General features: G+C 54.7%; 1 protein-coding gene across 2 annotated transcripts in view; it reads left to right on the top strand.

Moving 5' to 3' along the window:
- Positions 1-253: 253 nt before the first annotated feature.
- DPYSL5 (dihydropyrimidinase like 5) overlaps positions 254-17,320 on the top strand; it is a 100,367-nt gene continuing 83,300 nt past the window's right edge. For both annotated transcript variants that reach the window (XM_073335460.2, XM_073335461.2), the window contains exon 1: positions 254-358. The gene's annotated coding sequence lies outside the window, so the exon portion shown is untranslated. The remainder of the gene's footprint in view (positions 359-17,320) is intronic.

Here is a 17,320-nt window from a genome sequence, read left to right as displayed (position 1 = left end):
TCACCATGGCAACCCCAGAAGGAGCAGGTGGAAGGGGTGGGCGTGTCCGGAGCACTCGGCCCCGCCCCCGTTCGAGCCACGCCCCTTGGTGTCTATGGCGCCGGGCCTATCGGGAGAGGTAGTTCCCGAGCCGCCAGGAGTGGGGGGAGAGGCCCCGCCCACCCGGGGCAGGGGTCGGGCTGTGATTGGCTCGGGGGCGGTGGCTCGGCCCCGCCCCCTCGCCTCGCCCGCAGAGCAGCGCAGGTTGGTGGGAGACGCGAGCGGTGCGAGGCGCGGAGCGGAGCCGCCACGGAGCGCGGGGCGAGGGGCGGCCGGGGCAGGTGCCGGGGCCTCCCGACGCGACTGGCCGCTGCTGCAGGTGCGGGCGCGTCCCGGGGCGGGGGCCGCTCCCCCCTTGTCTCGGCGCTCGGAGGGGGCCGGGGGTCGGGGCCGGGCGGCGCTCGGAGGGGGCCGGGGGTCGGGGTCGGGGCCGGGCGGCGCTCGGAGGGGGCCGGGGGTCGGGGCCGGGGGCCGGGGGCCGGGCGGCGCTCGGAGGGGGCCGGGGGCCGGGGGCCGGGCGGCGCTCGGAGGGGGCCGGGGCCGGGGGCCGGGCGGCGCTCGGAGGGGGCCGGGGGTCGGGGCCGGGGGCCGGGCGGCGCTCGGAGGGGGCCGGGGCCGGGGGTCGGGGTCGGGGCCGGGCGGCGCTCGGAGGGGGCCGGGGGCCGGGCGGCGCTCGGAGGGGGCCGGGGGTCGGGGCCGGGGGCCGGGCGGCGCTCGGAGGGGGCCGGGGGTCGGGGCCGGGGGTCGGGGCCGGGCGGCGCTCGGAGGGGGCCGGGGCCGGGCGGCGCTCGGAGGGGGTCGGGGCCGGGGGCCGGGCGGCGCTCGGAGGTGGCCGGGGCCGGGGGTCGGGGCCGGGGCCGGGGGCCGGGCGGCGCTCGGAGGGGGCCGGGGCCGGGCCTTTGTTGTCTTGGGGCCGCGCCGCCCCCGTCCCACGGGCCCCGCCCCGCCGCCGTGGCCCCCTCGGGGCGCCTCTTTGTGCGGGGCTTTGTCCGCGCTGGGCCGGGCCCCCCCCGGGTAGCCGGGCCCCGCCCGGAGCTGGGGCTGGCGCCCGTCCCGTGCCCGGCCTCGGCGGGGAGCGGGGAGCCGGGAGCCCGGTCCCGGGGGCCGGCGCGGGACGCGTTCCCCCCGGGGCCGTGGGGCGGCGGGCGGGAGAACCCCGCGGCGCCCCGCAGCCTCCCCGCCCGGGCCGCGCTGTCGCCTCTCCCCGCTCTCGGAGCCCGGGGCTGGCTCCGGCCGGCTTCCCTTGGGCTTCCCGGCGGGGGCGGCCGGCTGGCCGTGGGGGAGAAGGGTCCGTCCGTCCCGGGCACTTCGAGGGGCTGGGCGGGCCCCAGTCCCGCTGCGGGGCCGGGGCCGTCTCCATGGTGCGGCGGGGGGGTGCGGGGGCGGCAAGGGGGTTGCGGGGGAAGGGGCGGCAAGAGGGCGGCGGGGGAAGGGGCGGCGGGGGGGGTGCGGGGGTGTGGCTGGCTCCTGTCGCCCAGCAGGCCGTCGGTGGAAGCGGCGTTGCACGCCCTGGGAGTTCGTGGTGCTGGTTCCTCTGAGCCTGCCCGGGGCGTTCACGGGGCTGGGCTGGGAAGCGTCGCTCTCTGGGGCACCGCCAGGCTGCCTGCGGAAAAGGAGGCGAGGAGAGAGCTGCCTAGTGTGTGTGTCTCCCTTTCTCTTTCCACCTTCTCCTGCTCTACTTAAGCAGTAGCTGTGAGATGGCGGGGTGGTCCCCGGGGGGGCGGCGGAACCTCGCAATCCCGGCCGATGTTTGAGATTAGACCGAGACCTTGTAGTTGAGCCCCGGGGAGGGACTCTTACAGGTAGATGTAAAGATGCACCTCCCATCCGATGAAGAGAGCTGCTGCTCAGGAAAGCTTATGCTCAAATAAATTGGTTAGTCTCTAAGGTGGCACTAGTCCTCCTTCTCTCCGTTCCTGAGGCGCTCACAGTCTCCCGTGAATGGGTGGTAAATCTGGGACATCTCCTCTGACTTCAGTGGAGTGATTTCAGGTGTATACTAGAGGAACTGAGGTGTGAATAGTGCCTCACACCCTGTGATCCTAAACCCTGATTGGAGCCCCAGTCACTAATACAGACCACAAGGAAGAAATACAAGTAAAGGGGGTGGCTAAAGAGTGAGAGAAGCAAAGCAGTTTCAAGACCCTCTCCTCTCCCATACACCAGCACCTTGGAGGAGCTGTGGCTGCTTTTCTGCTCATGCAGGTGAATGCTCAGATGGCAAGGTGAGGGGTACACTGCGGTGGGCAGCTAGGGACCGCAAACAACTGATGGGAAAGGGGCACGTGTGGAAGAAAGGTTACAGTGGAGAGATCACGAGGGATCACTGTTTCCTACACACCTAGTTAGCTCCTTTCTGGAGCTAAAAAGTAGGCTAGTATTTGGGGATGTTTTCCTGGCGGACATGAGGATCAGAATTCAAAATGACCTTGACAAACTGGAGAATCGGTCTGAAATCAGCCAGATGACATTCAGTGAAGACAAGTGCAAAGTACTGTTCACAGGAAAGAAAAATCAAATACACAACTACAAAATGGGGAATGACCGGCTAGGCTGGGAACTGCTGAAAACGATCTGGGGGTCATAGTGAATCACAAAGTGAATATGAGTTGTCCATGTGATGGAGTTGCAAAAAAGGCTAATATTCTGGGGTTTATTAATAGGGGTGTCTCTTGTAAGAAAGACCTGGGAGGTAATTGTCCCACTCTTGTTGGCACTGGTGAGGCCTCAGCTGGAGGACTGTGTCCAGGTCTGGGAGCCACGCTTTAAGAAAGATGTGGACAAATTGGAGAGAGTCCAGAGGAGAGCAACAAAAATTATTAGAAAGTTTGGAAAAATCTGACCTACGAGGAAAGTTTAAAAGCCTGGGCATGTTTAGCCTTGAGAAAAGAAGAGCGAGGGGGACACGATAAATCTTGAAATACATATTAAGGGCTGTTATAAGGAGGATGGTAATCAGTTGTTCTGAGTTCACTGAAGTTAGGATAAGAAGTAATGGATTTAACCTGGAGCAAGGGAGATTTAGGTTAAATATTAGGAAAAACTTTCTAACTAAAAGGGCAGTTATGCTCTAGAATAGTCTTCCAAGGGAGGTTGTGGGGTTGCATCATGAGAGGTTTTTAAGAGCAGGTTGGACAAACACCTGTCCGGGATGGTCTAGCTTTATTTGGTCCTGCCTCAGCCCAAGGGGCTGGACTCGGTGATGAGAGGACTAGCGGTCCCTTACAGCTCTACATTGCTATACATCTGAGTGATGTCTGGCGTGGGACTTAATACTAGGTCGCCTTCTCTCCAGGGTTGCTGTGTGTAGCTGTGCATGGTATCTAATTATTTCCACTCTTTGAAAGAAGCAAAGGAAATGGCATGGTATTGAGGTGTGAAAATCAGCCATTGTGCTTGCTAATTAAATTCTCCCCGTAAAACTTTCCTGTGGGCTTTTTAGCCGGTCTGATTTAGTGTATCTGGGGTGGAGGCCAGACTGACACGATGAAATGTGACGGCTCCTCCCTCAGGTCAATAGTCCTGGTGTGCAATAGTTTGACTGATCTGTAATGGGTCTGCTGGATCAATAATGGCTCCTCTCTGCTAGGGGCAGGAGTGGGTTTTTTTACCTGTTGTGTGTAGTGCCTCTGTGTGCATTGCTGTCATGTGGCCTGCGCTGTGTCACGGGTAGCATTGGTGAGAGAGGATATGTACAGTCATGATAAAATTTTTAAAATGTGCTTGGCACCTAGACCCAAGTCTGGAGAGTCAAAGGAATAAATACCAGACCCAGTGATGACTTCTGGTCTGTTCTCAGGAGAAATGAGAACACCAAACTCCCATTGTAGTGGCTGTAAACTAGCAGTATTTAACACCTCCCTGGGTAAGGCCCTTGATGGAAGGTTTCAGAGAAGGGGAGTTTTTTAAACGTTTCCTCTGTAGAAATTAACTATTTCTAATAAGCAAGGATGGAAAATGAATGTGCTCTGTAGGTCTGTTGTGACAAACCTGGAGACTAAAGAGTGTGAAACAGTGGGATTTCAATCCTGCTTTCAGTGCGGCCTGAACTGCAGTGATATTGTCAATGACTCCCTAACAAAGGAGGACCTCTGATCCTGGCTGAAAACAATGAATGGAGTTCTGTGGCTGTTTGCAGTGGCAGAGTTCTTCCCTCCCAGCCGGGGAGAACTGAAAAGGCTAATCCATAAAGGGTTAGCTCTGAAGAGGATGGAGGGTGTGTGTATGTCTGTGCTTGGATGCCCTGAAGACTAAGTACTCGGGCTGGAGACGTCTGCAGCGGGCAGTCTCCAGGGTGTAACATCCAGTTGCTCAATCATCTGTGTGCTGAGCTATTTGTGTGTTGATAGTCGCTTTAGGAAGTCTGCCTGGGAAATGCTGCATCTCATCTTAAGGGCTAGGTGAGCACAAAGTGCCAACCCATCCCTTCTCCCTGCCGTACACAGCAAATGGCATAGACTTGCTGAAAAAGGAATATAAAATTGAGGGCAGGCTCTCTGGTTGGCGCAGTGGATGAGAGCCGCTGAGATCCCACCCTGTATGATGGCTGGTGTGTATATTCAATTGTCAGGACTGGAGCTGATACTACCTTATGTGCTCTTGTTCCCTCCCCCTGCTCTCTGTCGGACTGTCCTGTCTCTTTAAGAGTGCCTTGCATAAGGACAGGCTTCAGAGCAGCAGCCGTGTTCGTCTGTATTCGCAAAAAGAACAGGAGGACTTGGGGCACCTTAGAGACGAACCAAGTTATTTGAGCATGAGCTTTTGTGAGCTACGGCTCACTTCATCGGATGCTGTAGCTCACGAAAGCTCATGCTCAAATAACTTGGTTCGTCTCTAAGGTGCCCCAAGTCCTCCTGTTCTCTTTAAGAGTGTTAGCTCTCTGGGGCACAGGCTCTTCTGCCTTCTGTTTGTATCATGCCAAACACAGTGCGGCTCTTCCACCCCTCCCCTTCCCCCCCAGTGAAACAACAGCCCCCAGACTGCTGGAGGCCCAGGATTTCTTAGGGGTGGCATTCACGAAGTGGTTTGTCCTGGTCTGAGGACGTGGGGCCCCTTGCCATTCAGCATGGCTGGTCCGAGGAGAGGCAGCACAGGGCTCTCTGGCCAAATAGGTCCGATTGTGTCAGTGGTTTTCGGTGGGTGGTTGAAGCAGCAGAAGTGTGGGTGCTCCACGAGGAGTCTTGGTACTTGGCTCCATCATGCATGTGCTGCCACCCAGGGAGAGGACGATAGCCGCTCATTCGCGTGACAGGGAGCATGTGATGCGAGTGGAGGCCCTCAGGAATGGCAGAAAACGCTGTTGGCCAACAGAGTGGTGCAGGTGATTTTTCACTTTAATTACAACACAATGCAGCTGTGTCTGAAAGGGACTCTGCAAAACAACCTGTCCCCAAATGCATGGAGAGCTCCAGAATACAGTGATGAAGCCAGGCAGCAACACGTGGGTGGGCAGGGGAGGGGAGAGAGGCACCAGGAGGGACAGGCAGGAAAAGATACACGTTCTTAGCCGAGACCTGGAGTGAGATGGAGAGTCTAGCACAGCCATGCGGAGAGAACAGAGGAGGCCAGTGCTACAGTAGATGAGCAGAGGGAGGGGAAAGGAGAGAGAGGAGGTCTGTGATAGGTTAGAGAGTTTTACAAATGACGGTACCTGACCCGTCCTTTACCTTCCCCTCACACTGTGTGTGATGTTGTGGTCTCTCCTGCAGGGCCCTCTGCAGCTGTGCCTTGCTGACTCCTCCATGCACAGACCTTCCTGGGCTGCTTTCTCCCATGGCTATTTCCATGCCTTTAGCCATGTCGCCCCTTACATCTGGAACAGTCTCTGATCTCCATCACCCCATCTTTGTACAAATCTGGTCTCCACTCACGGCTTTCACAAGGCCTGTCGAGTCTAACCCTCTGCTGAAACACACCCCTCCCATAACAAACACACAGACTGACAAAACACTAAAGCATCCAGCTTAGATCCCTCCTCCCTTCATCCCACAGGGGAATTGTCCCTGTACCCTTCCCTCCCCAGTTCACCTTGGTCCTGCACACCATCCATATCTGTGTTACATCTCTGATGTTGCTTTAGGCTACACCCAGACACTGAAGAATGATGGGCACATTAGCAATACCTGAAAGGGACAGGCTCTATCACCGGTGGGCAAGGAGCTTGGGAGTGTATTTGCCTGGAAAGTGCCCATACCTACTGGGCTATGGAAGCGGTAACTTGGAGCTGGATTGTGAAATGAGCGGGGAGCTCATGGAGTCGTTGAGAGTGTGAGACACAGCTGCGCTGTTTTGTATGCATAACAAGATGGCCGGAGGATTTTGCTCATGTTGGAGCTGGAGAGCTGGGATCTGGGGAGCCTGAGAGTTACCTGGCTCATTGTTACTACCAGGAGTGGAGCTTGGCCCTTGCCTAGACTGACATCTGGTTTACAAAATGGGTCCAGGGTAGGACGTTGTCCCCTCCAATAGTGGACTCTCTGAGCGAAGATATGGTAGCTCTCTGCCTAGCTAGCATAAGCCAGTAACTCTTCTAGCCGGTTTCTTAAGAGAAGAGGAAAAGTCCTCTCCGGACCAGTGTGCTTGCTGGGCTGGGAAATCTTCCTGCAAGGCCCCTGGCTGCCACTCCCAGTGCTCGGCCAGCCCACACACTGCCTAGCTGCGCCCAGGGTGGCGATTCTGGCTCTATTTGTCTCTGGCATCTAGGCAAGAAGCTGCAATGCCAGTATCCCTGTCTGCTAATGGGGCTTTTGTTGCTGCTCATCCTCTGGTGAGGAAGGTCCATCAGTGCTAACCACTGCTGACACACTGACTGGGATTGGCTCTGTGTGAGTTAGTTTGTTCCCTAGTCGAACCTGGTATTTCCCAGTATTTTTCTTTCCAAACCAGTGAACGGTGGCTTGAGCCATTTGACGTCTGCTGGATGTACCTGAGGTCTCTCATGGGTCCATTGACTTCAGCTGAATAGTAACCGCTGAGGGCAGCACAGCAGGTACGGTGGAAGAACCAGCAGGGAAAGCGTTAAAGCAGCGCTGGCAAGTTTTGCTTTTTAGGGGTGGATTCACTAAAATTGTGGCTTCCAGGCAGTGGCCGAGTTATCTCCTAATTCTCCATCACCACCCGGTGAAGCATCTGGTTTTGGCCACTGTTGGAGATGGGAGGCTGGAGTTGATGAGCCACTGCTCGGAGCTGGGACCCAGTTCCCAGGCTGCTGCATGAGTCTCAGAATGTGGGTCCTGTGGGGGTTGAGACAAGCCCATGCACTGCAGAGATCAGACAGCTGCTGACTCCCTGAGCATCTGCTCTCCCAGGGTGTGGCTGGGTGCTGTGGGGCAGGATTCTGCTGGGTTAGCCCCCAGAATGGCACTCGGAGCCTGCTTGTCCAGTGGGGCTTCCCAGTGCTGAGACCAGATGCCGGGTGATGCAATGGGTGAATAACTCACCACTGCTCCGTCCCTCCCAGGGGAGCAGAGGGTCAGAAGGGAATGTAGCAGCAATGCTGATCAGTGCGAAGTCCCCTACATTGGATTGCAGTGCCTTTAAAAGGGTTTTCATCTGTAAATCTGCGGGTCCATCTGGTTTGCTAGTCCAGGACCCAGACTTCTGCTAGGCAGGAGAGACCCCTGACTTGCAAAGGTGGAAGTGACAAAGTGCCCCATTGTTTACATGACCTTGCCCAGAGCTGCCTCATGCCTACAACTGCCCCAGCATGTCTTGACGCAGCTCTGATCTGACTGCATCTGCAGCGCTGTGGCCCTGTCGTTACCAGCGGGATCTTGACAAACTGAAGGGAGTTCCAAGAGGAGCAGCATAAATGCGAGGGGGGCAGGAGGGTGAAGGCAGACAGAGAAGATCTAGAGAGTGTGAGAAGTGGAGGTGGGGGCTAAGCCTGCTGTGTGTGTTGAAGGGGTACTGTTGACCTGGGAGTAACAGGCAAAAATAAGGAAAGGTCAGGTGGGCTCAAGAGCCTGAGCTGTCCATGCTGCTATTGTTAGGGTGCCAACTGGAGCCCCACTAGGGGTCTGTCTGCTCAGTCCCCGCTGCAGTGTTGATCTAGGAGGCCCTGTCTCTCAGGAAAGGCTGGACAGAGTGCGAGAAACTGTCCCTCCCGAGGCAACCCTGCACTGGCTGTGAGCAAAGGGTCAGGAGCTAACAAAGCAGGACCCAATTCCCCTTGCTGATGATGAGCAGAATAATATTTTGGACGGGTGACGGAAGGAGCTGTAATGTTCTTATCGTCATGGTGATTTGGGGGGTGGGCAGGCAGGCTTTGTGCCTGGGCTGGCAGCTCTCACCAGATTGGCCTGGCTGATTGAAAAAAGCCTGATACAATCTCTAATTTTTGGCTCTTTGAAGCTGTCTGAGGAAAGGAGAATATCTGCTGATTTCTTTGGGGAGGAAACCCAGGGACCAAGGACGAGCTCAGGGTCCAACTCTGGGCAGCCAAAATGGGTCAGACCACCCTTAAGAATCACTCAAGCTTCAATCACGACATCCCTCACATCTTCTCACATGCTTTCATTGCGGCTGGGTCTGCTGGTGGGGCATGTGGGGACCAAGGGGACAATAGCCTGGTGCAGAAATTGTCTGGATTCTCTCGTTTCCCTTCATGTCTTTGCTGTTCTGTCTGGATGGTGTTCTTAAGGTGAGAGCAGGACCCTGTGCACAGGAAGTGCAGTCATTCAGCTAGCTATGGGAGAAGCAGCTCGGTGGGGTGGAAGCATGCCACTGGGATGGGAGGTGTGCCAGCTGCCATTGCATTAGGAGGAGAAATCCCTTGTATTTCAGAAACTGCCCATCACCTGCTTGCACATACTGTAAAGAGAATTATTGCAGGGGCAGTCTTGGGAAGGGGTTGGCAGGCCACCCTCCTGCTGTAAATTGTTCTGGACTTCCTGTTAATAAGCCAGGCTGCATAACCCGGGGTTTTCTTATTGTCCTTCTGTGATATCACGGCTCCCAGAGAGACAGAGCTCATCAGCTCCCTTTGGTGACAAAGATGCATCTAATTTAGATTATCCCTTCCTCCCACTCCCGTTTAATCTTTGGAGTGATGGTTCCTGGGCTTGCTCTGTGCCTGCCTGGAACTGCAGTGGTTCCTGGTCTGAAGCGCTCCTGAATGAACATCTCTGGGGATGGGACTGATGGGGCATGACTTAGAATGGGGGGTGGTGATGTCACAGGAGCTAAGGTGGGACCACTAGGCTCACGGGTACCTGAAGTCCCCCTGCTGTCCCACCCAGTAAAGTCTGGGCTACACAGGGGTGTGCAGACAAGGGGGGCTAGCGGGGCATGGCCCCCCAATCAGCGGAGGCACAGAACTCCTCTGGGCCTGGGGCGGGGAAAGCGAGCTCCTTCAGCCCCAGGGCTGCGGAGGGAGAACGAGTGCACCTCCAGAAGTGGCCAAATATTTATTCCTGCGCATGCCCCTGGGGCTGTGGGAGCTGTGGAGGAGCCATGCCCAGATGATTTTGCCACACTCATTGGAACAGCCCATGAGGAACATTCCCTAACTAGGAAGGAAAAGCATCCCAGTCTTCTCCACTGAAATCTGTGAATGAATTTGCGTTGCTGGTCACATGGGAGGAAGGCATGGAGGGGGGGAAAGGAGCATGAGCATCCTTGGGGCACTGTCTGGAGAGCTGAGGATAATCCACAGAAGAGACTGTGAAGGCCTTGCCAGTCCAGGCTGATATCCTGTGTTGTGTACATTGAGGTGGCACCTAGAGGCTAACCCGCTCCAGCCCCCTTGTATTAGGCACTGGGTGTGTATAGCAAGAGACAGCCCCTGCTGCAAAGGGCATTATTATTTGTGCGCGGTAGCCCTTAGGATCCTTAGTCGCAGATCGGGACCCCATTGTGCCAGGTGCTGTACAAACAGAGGGAAAAGACCGACCCTGCACCAAGGAGCTGACAGTCGAAATGTGAGGCACGATACTGGTCAGCAGGTGAGGCTGCCTTCCCTTGGGGCACCAATCTGTGGGCTAACAGATCCATTAGGAAACTTTGCGGCTATGTAGCCGAAATTAGACCTTCACGAGACACTCCTAACAGTCCCTTTGCTGCAAGAAGAGCCAGGGGCTGCAGGAGAAGAGGTTGGATTTGAATAGAGAGGAAACCAAAAGAAGGATTAGAGTCTGATGTTGTGACTAAGAGGATGTGGTGGAGGTTGCCTTCAGCGTTCAGTAAGCGTGTCGCTCTGAGACTGGGACAAAGGCTACCAAACCAGCAAAGTGGCTTGAATTGATTTGCAAAAGCATGGCAGGTTGCTTGTGTTAGAAACAAGGGAGCTGTATTGTACCTAGTTCCTCGAGAGTCTCGGGGCTGGGATAAAAAGACTCAGTGATGTGTGCTAATAGATCAGAGAAAGGCAGGGGATGCGCCAGCTGGTGGGTGGGGGATTCAGAGCAGCACTTGCCAAGGGGCTTTTGGATGTCGCTCTGAGTGTCCCAAACCCAGTCCCATTTCCTGAAAAACCACATGCCGGGTTTTAAGCCTATAAAAAGGAGGGTTTGGGGGAGTTAACCCAAACTAGAGCAGACACATGCCAAACGTGGCATGACTGCAGCGTGAAGACAACCCTTTCTGGGAATGCTGTGCACACGCGTGCTCTGAGCCGAGAGGTGTCCTGAGCAAAGTGGGAGGCCTGGACCATGAGGCTCCTGTCTGGGTCATGTGGAGAATCTGTTCCTGAAATGCTCATTCTGTGAGCATGTTTTGCATGCGGGATCCTAGAGTCTCTGTCCCTGATCTCTCTCTGCCGGCCATATGTTTAACTGCACAATGAAACCTCTGAAAAGTCTGAGCTATGCATTACCTTCTGTCTGCCTGCCTGCCATCTTGGGTCACATCTGTCTGCCATTTTGGACCAAGTCCCCCATTTTGTCCTCTGGCCTCTCAGAGCAAAACTGGTCTTTCTCTTCTGATTGCAGCCACTAATCTCTACCTTTTCCTAATTCATGGAATTCAGTGTTGACTAGGCGTAGGAGGTATCTTAGTGGATTTAGGATTTGGGTTTCAAATATCCAGATTCCTAGGACAAGTTCAAATGCCACAGGGTCCATTCAATTCTCCAGTCTTCTGCCATGACAGACTAAGGTCCAAGCACTTTACTCTGGAGGGGTCTCTACATCTGTACTGCATAGGCATAGAGATTCACAATCCTCACCTAGTGCTGTGTAATGTGCTGTGCACAAGTCCAGCTGGGTACCATCTCCCACTCCAGACATGGCTGCGTTTCACACACTATGGCAGGAAGGGGCCATCATGATCAGCTAGTCTGGCCTCCTACACATCACAAGCCATAGGACAATAACCCAGTCAGTCCTTCATCAAGCTCATGACTCCTGGGAGAGCTAAAGCAAAGCTTTTAGAGAGAGATTCATCTTGATTTAAAGGCTTCAAGTGAGGGAGAATCGGCTGCATCCCTTGTTGAGGTGGTCCAATGGTTAATTACCCTCTGTTAAAAATTTGCATCTTTTTTCTAGTCTGCAGTTGTCTAGCTTCAGCTTCCGGACATTGGATCTTGTTCTACCTTTCACTGCTAAATTAAAGGCTACTGTCAGAAATCTTCTTCCATTGTAGGTACTTATGGACTGTGATCAAGTCACCTCTTAACCTTCTCTTAGGTAAACCTAAATAGCTTCTTTCGTCTCTGACTGGAAAGAATCTCTTCCAGGTCTCAAAAATATTCTTGTAGCTATTTTTTAATCTCTTTACATTTAGTCCACGTCCATTGTGAAGTGTGGAGACCAGAACTGGAAACATTATTCCAGTACTGGTTTCCCTAATACTATACAAAGGTGTCCTACTTGATATTCCCCTGTTCATATATCCTGGGATCCACACTAATTCTTAGCCATGTCATCGCGTGGAGAGCTCATGTTCACTTGCCTGCCCACCATGACCCCAAGTCCCTTTCAGGGGCACTGCTTTGCAAAGCAGTGTCCCATTCTCACTCTTGGTTTCTAGGTGTGTGATCTTGCATTTGGCATGTCATGTAATGCATGTCCAGTTTTCAGTGGTGGGAAAAGGTAATTCCTGTATATGTAAAGTTCTCTGAGATGCTTCAGGTTGAAAGGTACTGTAGTCTTATTTATCTATAAACCTAGCCATGGCACTTAAAATCTGGCCCTGTCTTTGGGAAGCTCATGACATGCCTGGAAGTATCTTTTGCTCTTATTAGTTCATTCTGCAGATGCCTGTAATCTCTGCAATGACTCCCATATCCAGCAGATTGTCAGCACTTGATACAAAACACAGCGCGTGATAATAGAGTTTTTCTCCACTGATGTGTCATCTCTTGGAATCTGTACAGGATCCTTCACTTGTTTCAGAATCCAGTGCTGTCATTAAAAATAACCCTCTTTCATCTCTGTGCTGCAATGCACCAATTTTTATCAAAAATAATAAATGTTTTCTGGGGAGGTGCAGCCCTTCCCCAATTTCAGTCTTTTGTTTGTCCCCTTTGCTGTCGAACAATCTAGCATGTTTTTTAAACCAAAAAATTACAAATTACCTTCCCTTTCCTGCTTGACCAATGTTGGACTGCAAAGCCGCACTCGATTTCAGTTCATTATCAGTGAATGGTCTGACTGGGACTGCCAGGCGTGTTGCTGGAGAGGACTTCTGTAGATTCAGCCTTTGCAGCAGACTCCTCAAGATCAAGCAAGTCTGCTAGGAGTCTCCCGTCGCACTCTGCCTTGCTGGGAGGGTAACTCACCTGGATTTTCAGGAGGACTCGGGTTTAGGCCTGACTTCCGTGGCTCTGTAGGGTGGGTGTTTGACTAGGTTTGGACTTAGCAGGTCATCTCCTGGGATATCACCCCCTCTCCTGCCCCATTGTCTGTCTTGAAACAGAGTGTGGAAAATCCATAACTATATAAACAAATAAACTTCAGCTGATGGGGCAGGTCCTCAGCACCCCCCTAGTGAGCCCAATGGCTGCTCATGTCTGTGCAGAGAGCTGGAGAGATCAGCTAGTGCCGGCTGGAACAGGATTGGTGAAGCAGTTCGGGAAGGATGGAGCGGAGCTGAGCGGGAAGGCAGCATCCATGGAGTAGTGTGTCCTGTGAGTGCAGTACGTGACTGCATAAAGATGTTCGCAAACCCCACCCCTCCTGCTGGCTGCTCTTTCTGCCTGAAGGAAACCGTAGGCCACTCCAGCCATTTCAGCTGCCTTGGGCTAATGTGCCAGGTCACGGGGAAGAACCCCTTGGCAGGGTTTATTTGTGTCAGGTGATGGCTGGAATGTAGCTGCATGATGATTTTCTGCTCTTCGAGAATAACACTGGCTTTGACCCCCCGTTCTGTCCCGTGGCTTGCAGGTCCCAGGGTGGTGGCTGTGCTCAGCATGTCTCCAGTTGGTCTGCTTGTACTGTGCTACTGGGAGCAGGAGCTGTTGGAATCCTGCTGGCCTCAGGCATCACCCCTGTGCCAGTCTGGGGTGCGGCAGGGGAGCCCCCCGCTCCTGAAGAAGGCTTGGACATAGCTTTATAACACAGGACTGCATTGGACTATGGCCTAGTGCTCCCCTCGGTCCTGTCTGCTGCTCTGCGCCACCTTTTCCCTGGCCCCTACGCCTGGAACAGCCACCTCCTTAATCCCCCCTTGAAACGCTGCGTTTTGGGCCGGTGCTCTGCACCGCCTCTTCCCCACCGACCGGGCTAGGCTTGTCAATCAAACAGCCCCTCCCACTGCCCTCATCCTGGTGAGTGCCACCACTCTAGTCATTGGTTCTAACCCACGTGCACAAATACCCTCCTGTTCGCCTAAGAGCCCCCCACTTAGCTGGTCTGGCAGCCCCCCCCATTCATGTTACCTTCACAGGTTGGATTGGGAGCTCCTTGGAATGGAGACCTTGTCTGATCTGTGTGTACAGCACCATGCACGCTGAAGGACTTGCTAGCCCCAATCCTGGTCCAGCAGATGGAAAAGGCAGCGGACTCGTGTCAGTCTGGATGACGCAGGTCTCTGCAATGTGACGTATCGGCATGAAGCTGGAATAGTCACGAGGGTCCCGTTCTGTGACGTGAACGGGGCAAAGCCCCGTAGAACTTACTCTAGGGACCAGTCCTGCCTGGGGGGGGGGGGGGGTGGACAGGCTGCAACTTAATAGCTCTCATCTAACTATCCTCTTCCTAGGATGTCCTGCACAAACAGGTGCTCACTGAACTGGGAGAACCCCGTGCTCCCCATGTGTTATCAGATGTCGTGCTCCCCTCACGCTGTCTTTGCACGACCATTCATGCAGAGGTGCCCATGGCAGGGAGATTCCCCTCTGTACCCCTTGTGACACAGCGGGCATTTTCTGTAGTATGTTTTGAGTCCTGTGTGCATCAGTTCCCCCTATACTTTGCATGGCTGCCCAGTTGGGGGGCGGGCGGGGAAGGACTGAGTTGGCTCTCAGGGAAGACTAAGAGCATTTCAAGTGTAGAAAAGCCACAGGGGCGCCATTGCAGCCCTTCAGCATAGACACTTCCGATGGGGTCCATCCGTTTAGGTAACCCATCTCCCTCAGAGGCAGTAGGTAAGTCAATGGAAGAATTCTTCTGTTGACCTAGTGCCATCCATGCCTGGCTGTGGATTCTTCACGCCCCTCAGAGGGATTGCTGGGTCAACCTCAGTGTAGACCAAGCCGAAGAGACCTAGGTGCGCGTGTGCCACTTAGTGGTCTGGGCACGGTGAATGGGTTTTGAAAAAGAACTGGCCGAGGCTGACCCATGCCAATGGAAGATTGTGGAAAGCACACACAGGATGCTGACCAGTGACCCTGAGGGAGGAGGGTTTCCCCACCTCTGAGCAGGGAGGTGGAGCAGAGGCCCCAGCTCGGAACAAAGGACTGGAAGGTGTGAGGGTGGGGAATAAAGGGGGACTTCTGGAAGAAACTTGGAGATCTCCCACCTGGGAACTGATGGAGGAGGGAAGTCAGAGCCAGAAAATAGCATTCACTACGGCTTGGTTGGGCTCTGGGCTGACCAGAATGGTTGATGGCTTAACTTTCCTCTCTGTGCTAACCTGAGGACTTGCTGTGCCGTGTTCCAGTTGACTGATGAAACCTGGCTGTTTTGAAAACTCGGCCTAAGCATCCCTGTAAATACTGGCTGGGGTGCACTGGTCCCTGTGGAGTGGACAAGTCTCTCTCCCAGGCGTCGGGCTCAGTTGCTCTCGCTGGGCAGAGCTCACGCTATGAAGTAGGAGGGCTGAAGCCCCAGAGAGGTGGTGAGGCCACGTGGCTGACCCTGAAGGAAGAACGAGACCCTTGGAGCTCTGGCACATCAAAGGGGTTTCTCCAGGGGACTGTTTCAAAGTGGGGGCCTAGCACCAGTCCTGTGGAGCTGTGATGCTCCTGTTACGGGACAAGTCAGGGGACTCTCTGCCTTTTCTACTCATCTGTCCAAGTCTTCCCCAGAGCCACCTTTGACAGATCAGGAAATGCCGTGAGTTCAGAGTGCAAACGGGGCTTGGGTAGAGCTCTCTGTCTCCCCCATGGCAGTCCGTTTTGTTCCTTTCTCGGCCCAGTGGGCATTGGAAATGCGTACTGCTGTCCGTCAGCCAGCCAGCCGGTCTGCTGCCCGTGCTGTCAGGCACGTAGAGTAGGGAGTGCATGGAGCAAGTCCACAGAGCTGAACTTGCTGCTCCAGCTCTCCTGGGTGTTGGGATGGTGAAATGAGCGGCTGTGGAAAGCAAAGAGAATAATGTGCTGATAGACAATAGCTACGGCCTAGCAGTCTCTCTGCTCTCCCAGATGGGCCTTGGAAAGGTGTTCTCCCCCCACAAAACCATCCTCGGGGTGGCCTGGGAGAGCTCCGGGAAAGCAGTCCCATTTCCCTCCTCTCTCCCCCATGCTTTGAGTGTGTGCAGCCATTTGCTACAGCAGTGGCAGCCCTGGTGGGCCTGAGGAATGCAATACGCCAGCCACGCCCTGCCTTGCTCGTCCCTCTCCCAGGGGAGACTCTTCTGGAGAGGGCCGGGGGAGTAGACTTGGATCCTTGCTGGGACTGGCGCATGCCCCTGTTTTGCCAGGCTCAGTGGGGACATCTGCTCTCCTCCATAAAGAAGTGTGCGACAACAGGGAAGTGCTGACAGCACGTTTTCTTGCCCGGTGTCAGTGCGGGGTTTGGCTCTACAAGCCAAGACTGTGCGGGGGCAGCGTACAGGGTCCCTTCATGCTCGTAAGTCAGATGCACGAGGGTTAGTTCTCTTGCCTCGGTAGCTCCGCTGCTAATCTAATACAGCCCGAAAGACATTGCCTTTTCTTCTGTCAGCCATGTTTTTGCAATGCCTAGGAATAGTGACTCAGTAACCAGGGTTGTAAGCAGGCGTCTACCCATGTCTGTAACTCCAGTATATGGGGACGCTTTCCTAACCCTGTCCTCTGGGGGTATGTCTCCAAAAGAGCTAGCGGTGGATTTGGCAAAGCGTAGGGCATTATCCGATTCCTTTGTGAGATCAAACTTGAAGTGGGATCCCTAGACCTGGCCAGGAGCAGCACGGTATGTATGCAGAGCACATGGGCTCGCAAAGCTGCAGCGAAGAACGGAGAAGGAGGATCGCTCATCAAGTGGGGAGGAGGGGCTAGCAGGGACTGGAATTGTTCAGTCTCACAAATCCCCTGGATGGTGAGGCAAGCAGCATGCTGATCCAGTTTGCAGCTGGTGTCCAGCTCCTGATGTACTTACTGCAGGCACAGGCTGTGTCTGCACTAGTGAGTCAAGGGATTTCCCTGTGGGTCTGGCTCGTGGCTAGTGGAGGCGGGAGCGCTGCGGGAGACCGGCTGCAAGCATTTTACCACCTTGTTGGCTAGACCTGTCCTGAGGAGGGTTAGACGGCATGGTGGTTAGACCCGCCTGTGGCCAGCATACACTAGTGCTAGCCCTAGTGAACTGCCCCAGTGCCAGACCAACGGGGGGGAGAGAATTCCCTGAAGGTCTCTGTACGTACAGCCAGAGAGGGCAACTGAACAATAGATATGGTTACAAATAAGCAGCTGCCTGGTACTTGTCTTCGGGCTCTCCAGAGAGCGCTGTACGCACAAAGGTCTGTCTATGCTGCTGCTCTGGAAGGAAGATCACTGCTTCCACTGTGCTGGTCACATGATGTGAACACCCATCATCCCTTCCTCTCCAGAGAGGACCATGACACCAGCTGGGAACTGTCCCAGATGAAACAGTCGAACCCCAGCTCTGCACAGGCCTGAGATGTGCTGGAAAGCAACCTGGCGTTCGAATGTGCATTAACCATGACTTAGCACTCGGATGTGCTGGTCCATGGCTCCATGGACTTC

The sequence above is a fragment of the Lepidochelys kempii genome, chromosome 3 (genome assembly GCF_965140285.1).
Source record: "Lepidochelys kempii isolate rLepKem1 chromosome 3, rLepKem1.hap1, whole genome shotgun sequence".
NCBI classification, from domain to species: domain Eukaryota; kingdom Metazoa; phylum Chordata; order Testudines; family Cheloniidae; genus Lepidochelys; species Lepidochelys kempii.
This window is presented reverse-complemented; position numbering and strand designations above follow the sequence as displayed.